Source organism: Molossus molossus, unplaced genomic scaffold (assembly GCF_014108415.1).
Source record: "Molossus molossus isolate mMolMol1 unplaced genomic scaffold, mMolMol1.p scaffold_m16_p_9, whole genome shotgun sequence".
Classification (NCBI taxonomy): Eukaryota; Metazoa; Chordata; class Mammalia; order Chiroptera; family Molossidae; genus Molossus; species Molossus molossus.
Window position 1 is genome coordinate 20,068,924 of NW_023425403.1, and position 10,975 is coordinate 20,079,898.

A 10,975-nucleotide genomic window follows, 5' to 3' on the forward strand; every position below is an offset into this window, starting at 1 on the left:
CGTCCCAAAGGGTGAATCCTATGGCCCTCCGGAGTGTGAGGTCAGATCGATCCAGGGAACAAAGTGCCTGATTCTGAACCAGCTCCCGACACATGAATGATTGTCCCTACAGCATTTAATGTAGCAGACAGACGGCATGCCAGACTGGAAAAGTTTGGGGGTCAGTCTACACAGAGGGCAGAATCTTAGTCCCAGAGGAAACCAATCAAAGGGTCACGCAGGGTGACCATCGATCCAATTTGCCTCAGACTGTACCAGTTTTAGCAATGAAAGCGCCGTGCCCTGGGAAACCCCTCGGTCCTGGACAAACCAGGACAGCTGGTCATCCTAGTTTGGGAAGGCTCTTTACCACTAAGAACCGGAAGGTCAAGGTATTAGGTGACAGGACCACTCCAACACTTCTATTCTGTGGAGTCCCAGAGCCCCAGAAATTGTCCACGTACATGAGTAGGGAAAGCGGAGACCCCACATCCTTCCTCCGGAGACCACTGCAATGGGAGAGAGCCGAGAACACTGCTACTGAAGTCTTCAGGGATGGGTTTTCCTTTCAGTAGTCCAGTAGTTTGCAAAGTCGGGTGGTTTTCTTCTCCCCCACCCTCCACCCTGGCTCTTATGTTTCACTTCTTGAGGGAGAGAATATGACAGAGTGAAAGACAAAGAAATAAGGTTGTCTTCCCCGTTTGGGTTTCCAAAAACGCTGATGTGCTGAAGGGAAAATAGAGTAAGGCCCCACACCCTGCCTCTTGGTGAGTCTCAGGGAGGCTGCAAGATGCCAGAGAGAAAGTGACTATGTTGATCATGTAGAATAACAAGAGCAGAGACCTCCTGCCTGAGCCTCCCATGCCCTTGCCTGGCACACAAGTAGAGTCACCACTAAAGGGGCCATGGTGACAGGAATATCATCATGAACAGAAGGCCAAGAACCAGGCAGGAATATGGATAGCCCACAGGACACTCACACGACAAATGACAGCAAGGACCACAGCCCTGGTCTACCCATTCATACGGTGCCCTGGCTCCGGGACTGGGTACAACCCCAAGGATAAAAGAAAACTCTTAAATGGACTGAAATCGAGTGTCTGTGACAATGGGGCTCTGAAATAATTGAGTTAGAAAAAGTCAGTTCCATTCCTTATACATCTGAATCCAAAACCTGAGATTCACCTACTACCAGCATCCCACAGTGGAAAGAACACAAGATTCAGGGTCTGAGACCTGTTTCTGAGTCCTGACATTTCCACTTCAAAGTCGTGTCATTTATTGGGGAAGTCTTCCTGCCAAATCCCAGGACTTGTCTGTTTCAGGTTCTCTCATTCTGCCCTCCATGAAAAGGAAGGGCAGCTGATATCATCCCCACCCCTCCCAACAGCTGTTAAGTCCTCCCTAAACCTCCGGAAGACCAAACACTGCTCTTTAAAAACCATCCTTCACCATCCCAGCTTCCATCTGTCCACTGGACTCAATGATGACACTGAATGGGTGCTGGTCTCCTGGTCTAAAACGTGACCAAGAGCTCCTTTCTCAGCAGGGAAAGCAATTCATACTCTAGAGCTGCCACGGTGAGCACAGCCGACCTCCCGTGTGACCTGTTCCCGTGCTCGTGAACTGCAAACACCCCTGCGCTCACCACCAGCCCCCACAGCTGCCCAATGCTGAGTTCCACCTCGCGACAGAATGAGGGAGCGGCTTTCCTCTGGCTTTCCCTCTGGGCAAGTATGTACCCACCAGTGACAGTGTCGCCTCAATTTGGGTTTCCTAAGTAAGGCTCCAGAGCCCCAATTCTGCTGAGATAATACATGTTATGTAAAAATTAGCTGGGGCCTTCTCTGGCCATATGGGTTTGGGAACTTCCAAGAGAACTAAAGTCAAGGGGGTTTCTTTACCATAGGACTCCCCAGAGCCTTGACGATGTTATGTGCACTATGATTCTTCAAAGTGAGAGGAACAATGGAATACAATGTTTCCCAAGCTTGTATGATTCAGACTGACACGGAGCCCATGCTTCCCCAGACCGTTATGAATGTGCTGTGCAGGACAAATAGAATGTTCTGTGTTCCCCTGAGGGGACCAGACCTACTGCTGCCTCTTGATCGACTAAGGTAGCCCATTTTCAGAGAATGGGGTTGCTTAGGACCCTTTACTCTCAGACAGTGCCAACTACTGCCAAAGATGCTTTCCAAGGGTCAGCAGACTCCTGGATATGCTAAGGCTATCTGCCTCAGAGTGATGACAAACAGATGATTAATTGAGCACTTGCTATGTTCTACGGTCTGAGCTTATGACAGACAACATTGGCTGTGCATTGTAATACCCCATATACATTTCCTAGGGCTGCTCTCACAAAGCACCACAACCTGGGTGGCTAAAAACAGAAATCTATTTTCTCACAGTTCTGGAGACCAACCATCCAAAATCAAAGTGTCCTTCTGGAGGTCTCTGAGTGAGAGTTCTGTACCATTCTCCTAGCTCCTGGTGGTGGTTGCTAATGCTTGGCATTTCTTGGCTTGCAGATGAATCACTCCAACTCTGCCTCCTTTGTCACACGGCACTCCCCCTGTGCCTCTTCACAGTCTTTAGTCTCCATGCATATCTGTCTTTGTGTCTCTTCTCTTCGTATACGGGATGAAGTACCCACCCTACACCAGTATGACTTCATCTTAACTAATCACATCTGCAATGACCCTATTTACAAATAAGGTCACATTCTGAAGTTTCAGAAAGGACGTGAGTTTGGGGGAGGACAATTTTACAATCTATATACTCCAGGCCAACTGGAACGGTCCTCATCTCTCGCAGTGAAACCCAGGCTCAGTGCATCAATATTCTTTCATGATCTTCAGGTAATTCTGATGGGCAGCCAAGTTTGAGAACCATGTTCTAAGGACTCCACATCAATTGTCCCCCTCAGTCCTCAAAATAAACCTGAGGTACTATTAGTGTGCCTGCTTTATAGATGAGATTTCTGAGACTTGGAGGGGTTAGAAGAACCTTGGCTGAGGTTCCGCAGTAAGTAAGGGATCGAGCTGGGATCTGGACAGAAGCCTTTAGCGCCAGGCCTACGCATAGAAGCCTTGCAGACTCGCAGCTGAGCTGCCTGGCGGAAGGCACCTGCGGCCACATCAGCAGCCGAAGGGTGAGACTGGTCTGCACGGGGCTTTCTTCGGGAAGCATCCTCCTTTCTGACCTTGATCCTAGCCCTCTCCTCTCCACTCCCAGGACAACTCCTCCATCTGGCCACTCAGGGAGAGGGAAGAACGGCTTCTCTGAATCACCACTGCCAGCCCAGCCACCCCGCCATATGACTGAAGCTTTTCATAGTAACTACCATACTCGAACAAAAAGAGTCTCTTGTTTCCAGAGTGGAAAAGGAGCCCAAATCCCAGACACAGCCATAGCCCTGATCAATGAATAGGGAAAGGCCATGGGAGAGAGCAGGGCTGTCTTCAAGACCTCCCGCCAAGCAGGTTGGTTGTCAGGCTTTGGGGCATTTCTCTGGCCAGCTCCAGAGCGGCAGCATCAGAGGCCCAGTCGGGCCACCCCGCCCCACAGATTGGCTGCTGGTAGCCAGGTCAGGCACATCAAATCACTGCCAACAGAGGCCAGAGCAGCGCCACCTAGAGGATGTCATCAAAACGCAATATCATGATTACCTCCCGCGGTCAATTTAAAATGTATTCACAAAGTTATCACACCAATAAGTCTAGTACTCATCTGACAAAATTTAATTTAAAAAAAAAAGTGTTTTGAATGTATTCTGTGAAAAAATTGTCCCCTTATCCCTGGATGAAAATCCTGGAAATCCCCAAGATTTTCTTGTTTACCTTTAGTCCTAGGGTTATTATGTCAACAAACATAGTCTCCATTTCATAATTAGGGACTTGATCCAAACTTCCACAATGACATCCTGTCACCCAAACAACAGTGAAAGGCTAGAACCACCGGGATGCAGAAAAGAAATTAAAAGAAGAGAAAATTGTTAAAAGTCAGAAGAGAAAAATTAGTCTAAAATTGATAAATCAAGAAATGGTAATAGATGTGGATAAATACCAAAGAACACATAAAAAAACAAAAAACTCGATTGCAGACCTGAACTGTCTGTGTTATGGAGCTGGAGGCCGAAGAGTGGAGTAGGAGGCAGGTTTTTATCGTAAGCCTCGATATGTGTCTATGACTTTGAGGTAAATAAAAATGTGTTCACTTTTTTTGTTGTTGAAGTAATACAGTTGTCCCCCTTTTTTCCCCAACAACCCCCTCCTTCCTGTTCCCAACCCCCCCCCCTACTTTCCCCAACCTAATGTCTGTCGATTGGTTGTGCATATATGCATATAATTCTTTGACTTATCTCTTCCCACCACACACACACACACACACACACACACACACAAACACACCCCATCCCTCTGAGGTTTGTCAGTCTTTTCCCTACTTTCATGATTCTAGATCTCTTTTGGTAGACAGCTTATTTTGTTCATGATGTTCCACAAACAAGTGAGATCATGTGGTACTTTTCTTTCTCTGACTGGCTTATTTCACTTACCATAATATTCTCCATGGCATCTCAAAGGCTAAGCGATCTCTTGTTCTTACAGCTGCATAGTACTCCATTGTGTATATTTACCACAGCTTTTTTATCCACTCATCTACTGATGGACATTTCCAGATCTTAGCTATTGTAAATAGTGCTGCTATGAACATAGGGGTGCATATATTCTTCCTGATTGGTGTTTCAGGCTTCTTATGATATATTCCAAGAAGTAGGATCACTTGGTCAAATGGCACTTCCATTTTTAATTTTTTGAGGAAACACCATATTGTTTTCCATAGTGGCTGCACCAGTCTGCATTCTCTTCAATAAACTGTGTTGGGAAAATTGGACAGCTACATGTAAAAAAAAAATGAAACTAGACTACCAACTTACACCATACACAAGAATAAACTTAAAATGGATAAAAGACTTAAATGTAACCCATGAAACCATAAAAATCCTAGGAGAAAATGTAGGCAGAAAAATCTCAGACATCATATGTAGTGGAATTTTCACTGATACATCACGTAAGGCAAGAGAAACAAAGGAAAAAAATAATAAATGGGACTACATCAAACTAAAAAGCTTCTGCACAGCAAAAGAAATCAGCATCAAAATGAAAAGAGAACCCACTCTCTTGGAGAACATATTTGCCAACGATCTATCAGATAAGGGGTTAATTTCCAAAATATATAAAGTACTCATACAACTCAACAAAAGGAAGACAAACAATCCAATTTAAAAATGGGCAGAGGGCCCTGGCCAGTTTGGCTCAGCAGTTAAAGCATTGGCCCGCAGACCAGAGAGAGAGACCCGGGTTCAGTTCCTGCTAAGGGCACGTACCTCCGTTGCAGTTTGTCCCCAGCCCCGGTTGGGGTCGTGTGGCTAGCAACCAGTCGATGTGTCTCTCTCACATCGATGTTTCTCTCTCTCTCTTCCTCCCTCTCTCCCTCCCGCTCTATCTGAAGATAAATGCAAAAATGTCCTTAGGTGAGGATTAAATAAATAAAGGGCAGAGGACCTGAATAGACACCTCTCCAAACGGGACATACAAATGGCCAGGAGACATATGAAAAAATGCTCAACATCTCTAATCATTAGAGAGATGCAAATTAAAACGACTATGAGATACCACCTCACACCTGCCAGAATGGCTGCCATCAACAAATCCACAAACAACAAGTGCTGGCGAGGATGTGGAGAAAAAACTGTGTTCACTTTTAAAATTGGGGACAAAAATATATATCCCGCAGGGTGATGAAATAACATGTGTAAGAAGCACAGTTATTACCTGTCAGAACTGTGCGCTCTTGCGAACACCTCAGTCTCATAGCTCACAGCATTGGAGTCATTTTTGATTACTCTCCTTCCCTCTCGCAGCCCTTCATGAGAAGGCATCTGAGATAATGGCCAGTATCTCATAAACGTCCCTTTCTTGTCTTATTTCTCCTCTAGCTATATGTTCAGTTTTTTTGCAGCTACTGTCACATATAACCACAAAGTAGGTGGCTTAAAACAACAGAAGTTTATTCTCTCACAGTTCTAGAAGCCAGACGTCCAAAGTCAGGGTGTCAGCAGGGCACACCCCCTGCAGAGGCTCTGGGAGAGCCCTCCTTGCCCGGTCCAGCTCCAGAGGGCGCTGTGTACGCCTCAGCTGTGGCCACATCACTCCAATCTGTCTGTGGTCATATTGTCTCCTCTTCTGTCTCCAAACTTCCTCTGCCTCTAGTGTATGGGGATATTTGTGATTGCATTTAGGGGCCAGCAGATAATTTAATATAATTTCCTCATCTCAAGATCCTTAGCTTAATCACTTCTGTAAATTCCTCTCTCTTATTTTGGCCATTCATAAAGTGACATTCACAGGTTCCAGGGATTAGGGCCTGGACTATCATTGGGGGGCCCACCGTTCAGCCCACTATGCTATATCTAATTTACATAATGATATGCCTGGATCATGCTCTCTTGGTCTCTAATTTATTTCACCTACAGTGGCTGGAAGGATCCCACATCAACATCATTTTCATCACATCTCACCACTGCTCAAAACTGAGGTCAGGTTCCCTCTTGCCACTGAATCAGAGCTGGCTACACCTGCAAGAGGCCTGAGAAACCCTCTGCTCCCTCTTCCACCTGATGAAGACTCGGGCTTCGGGGATAGGCAGCCTACCCAGGTCACAAAGCACATCAGTCACAGTTTGAGGGGATCTTGTCATTTCTAAGCCAAAGCTGTTCTCACAATACCATTCCCATCGCTCAAACTGGTCCCCCTCTTTCTCACCAACCCCATTTTCTTCACTGCAGACCTGACTTCCATCACCTAATCCTGATGCTTCCCGTCCTTTTTATTTGTATATATATAAATAATCTTGCCTTCCAGTCTGATCCGAAAATTGCCTCTTTTAAGAAGTCTTTTTCTGGTTAAATATGTCTAACTCTAATCATTTTTCGTTCCATGTTCCCTCAGAACTTTTGTATTAACTTAGGGCTGGACTAATCTCACTCACCTATTTGTGGCCTTTTAAATAATTTAATTTTGCGTTCTGTCTGCAAGTTTAGTGCCAGATTTTCTATGTCTTTGATCCCTTTCCCATACTGCTCGGTCCATAACTGCCCACCTGCTCTCTCCCCCTCACCTCTCTCTCTCTCTCTGACACACACACACCACGCATGTGCTGACACCTGCAACTTGCTGTTGCTGCCTCTTAAATGCTGTTGACTAAGGGAGCACATTCTAGGAACTGCAGTCAGATGTGTCTGGACTGAGAACGTGTGGCAAAAACCTGACACATTACTACTGTCATGAAGGTAAGATTTTGTTGAAAATCACTCGTGTGTTTTTCCTTCTGGATTTCTGAATATGTTGCCATCACCCTACAGCTGCCAACAGCACCCAGAAGTCCCATCTGCCTGAAAAAACAGAATTTTTACAGAAAGAACACAAAATGAGTGGCATTCAGAAACCAGGTTAAATAGCAAAGCATTAGCCTTGAAGGCATGCTCTTGTCTCAAAAGCAGATGTTCCCAATTCTCCCCCATCTCCTTAACCCCCTAGCACCCCTCCCCCACTTTAAATCATCAAGGACCAAGCCTGGATGGCACTAATGCATAGAAGCCCTACATCACTTAGAGCCTGTGCCCGTCCACGGGGGCCGGAAGGCCGGAGTGCTTGTACCATAGGAGGGAAAGCACCATACAGGAGAGTAAAGGAGAGACCCATCCCTCTTCTAGCCTGGGGTGCTGGGGTGCTGGGGGAGAGGGGAGGAGACAAGGCTGTGACTGTGTCCCTCTCGGAGTTTGGCATTGAATAAGTCACCCTAACAGACTAGGAGGCATGGCTCTGCCCCCTACCCCTACGTAGATTTCTGGAAGAAGAACAACGGGCTGCCTGCACCAGCCTATGGGCCAGGCCACATCAACATAGCCACGCAAGACAGGGAGCAAGGAGGGCCCTCAGGGTTCACGCTTCCAAGCCACCTTCACTTCTGGCCTGTCAGGGTCCTGTGTCTGATGACCAAAGCCACTGGGGGTCAGAGGTCAGCCAAGGACAAGCCCCTGGCCAGGCCCAGGTTACACCACCCCCCTGGAGGCACAATGACTGATGTAGGCGGGAACCACCCCACCCCCTACAGAGAGACAGCAACCTGAGACCACAGCCCTCGTAACCTGGGCCCTGGCTCCTCCCCGAGAGCCACAGCCCTACCCCATACTCTGGGTGCCTACCGTTCACCAGACGCCACTTTCGGAAACGGAGCAGTAGGAGGATGGAGGCGATCTGAGAGCATTTTTTCCTAGAAAGACTGAGCAGTCCTTGAAGGCTCTGTTTAAACGCTCAAATCAGACATTCACTCAAACCAAATTAGACATTTAGTTATTTTTTTCTACAGTGGGGTGGGGAGGAGGGGAATCAGGAATTAAGCTAAAGCAGCTATAAACAAAATATAGCAATTACATTTCCAAGCTGCAGTGAGAGTTACATTTTCAAAGCCGTTACACCAGTGTGCTCTTTCCTGGGAAGCCAACAGCGTCGGATTAATTTCTGAATCTCCAAACGGCCCAGATAACCAGGACCGAAGTTCTCCGCCTAACTGCAGACAGTGATTTACCTAGCAATGGGTCACTGATTTATCGTATCAGCTGCACGTAAATTAAATTTTAAAACTCAAATTGATTTCATTTCCAGTCACTAAATATCCAGGTGGCTGGCTGCATTAATTAGAATTGACGTGGAGGTTAATAATTTCACCCTCTAACCTCCACCTCTTCAAAATCAGGATGTCCTTCTATTTCTGCTGATAACATGGTGGGGTGGGGGTGGGGGTGGGGGAGCTCCGGAGTGGATCAGGAAGCAGGGACCCAGTGAGTCATCCAGGAGATGAACTGTTCACAGCATCCTCCCCTTGAGCCTGAGCAGGGTATGTCATCATGTGGCTGACAGCAGGTGCATTGGAGTGATACAGCTGGGCAAGGCAGAAATCAATGAAGCTCCATCACCTGCAAAGGGGCCCTTTCTCTCCCCTCAGTACCCAGTGACCATCCAACCACAGACTTACCTTGGGAGACAGCCAATAGCTACCCATCCCCCAGAAGCCCAGTGAGAGAACAAAGCTCTGGCCACAGGCTAACAGCTATCCCAGGATGGGGTTAGGAGCATCACAGTGGGGCAGGGGGTAAAAGCAGGGCTAGGCACTAATGATCTGAGGCCCTGCTGATGTCAGGTGCTTGGTAGACACGTGGATCTCTGGCTTATTAAATTCTTAGAAACAGAAAGTGATCAGAGCCCCTCATCAGAAAGTTCCTGGTATATCAGACTCAAGCACTAAGCTGTCTCCCAGATGCTCTTCTAAACAGCACATATGGGGTTAATTGAATTTTTTTTTAGTTCCTCTGTAGGCAGAGCTGTGTTTGGAAAGGGGGTTGAAGGTAAAGTTGCAGAAATCATTTGTGAAAATTAGGTGAGAAAACATCTTCTTCCTCCATCAGTTGCCAGGTGCTGTTGAATCCTCTTCCAAATGTTCTTTTTTTAAATGAAGTACCAAATGTTTGACTGAAATATCCTCATTCCAAAGACCATAACCACTTTGCATATATCTGCTTGGATCTGGATTCAAATGCTGCTGGAGATGGGCATGTCTATTTCAGTCTGCACTTTGTCTATATCTAAAGTTCACCGTAATGAGCTAAAATACAAGCCCGGGATATATTTCTCCCTTGAAATGATACTGCAAATGGTGATCAGAATCCCAAGTTCATTCCAGTGCCCATAGTATGGAGGAGGCATCTGTGACTTGGCGGAAATTTCACTTTAGTGTGTGAACTCATTTGTCAGAGTTTCTGCTCAGCCTCTTTCTAACTACACTACCCTGGATGACTCACTTCTGTTTCTCAAAATAAGAATCATATTAATCCCCAACAGGGTGACATCAATTCAAGGAACCAAAACTAAGGGTTCAAAGTGTGAAAGGCATCTATGACCAAGCTTTAGAGTCCCCCTGGCCTGGCTCTTCTGAACCTCTAGCTAGGTATCCTTGGGCAAGTTTCTCCACCTTACGATTCGGTAACCGAGGATGGCTCTGGAGTCAACCTAATTTGAATAAACTGCAACTGTGCCATTTACTAGCTATCAACTTTGAGAAGGGCTGGACCTTTCCAAGTGCTGGACGTCTTGGTGCGCTGTGGGGAACAGAGGACTCAATTCAGGCAGCTATACTGTTGTTCTTGTTATTTTTTATGAAAAAGCAGTTTATGGTGAGAATAGTTAACCGGCACTTTGAACAGTATGTAGTAGATGCGAAGTAATTATTTTCTTTCATCAGCAGAAACCTTTAAGGAGCAAGGAATAAAACACTTCAAGAGAGAATTTTTAAAAAATGAGTTTCTCCTGTGTCTGCTGTGCCTTCAGCTCAAAATAATCTTTATGCCAAAGTGGTTTATTGGGGGGTGGCACGTGTATATATATTATATATTACATACAAGCTGCAAGCCTTTGCTTTGTCTGAAATGACTATATATATAACATATATTTGTTTTATATATATATAATGAAAATCTGATATGGTGAGGACCCCAGACACAAGGGTAGAAGATCTGTAGAGGAATCATCACTAAAAGAGAAGTTAAAAGGGCAGAAATAGATTGGCATCAAATTGTCATGGCCTTTGTCTACCATGCTAAGATTTTAGGCTTCCCATTGGGCCAGTGTTTCTCAAGATGGGGTTCATGGATTGTCTACATTAGAATCACCTAGAATGTTTGTTAGGAAAGCAGGTCCCTGGGCTCTGCCCTGGAGTTACTGAGTCATAGTCTCTGAGAGGGATGCCCAGAGATCTGCCTGTTTCACAAGTGATTCTGTTACACACTAAAGTTGGAGGACCACTGCCATAGACAATGGGGTCCTTCGAAGGGTTGACAACAGTTGAAGGTTATACTAAAAACTGTGATTTTAGAAAT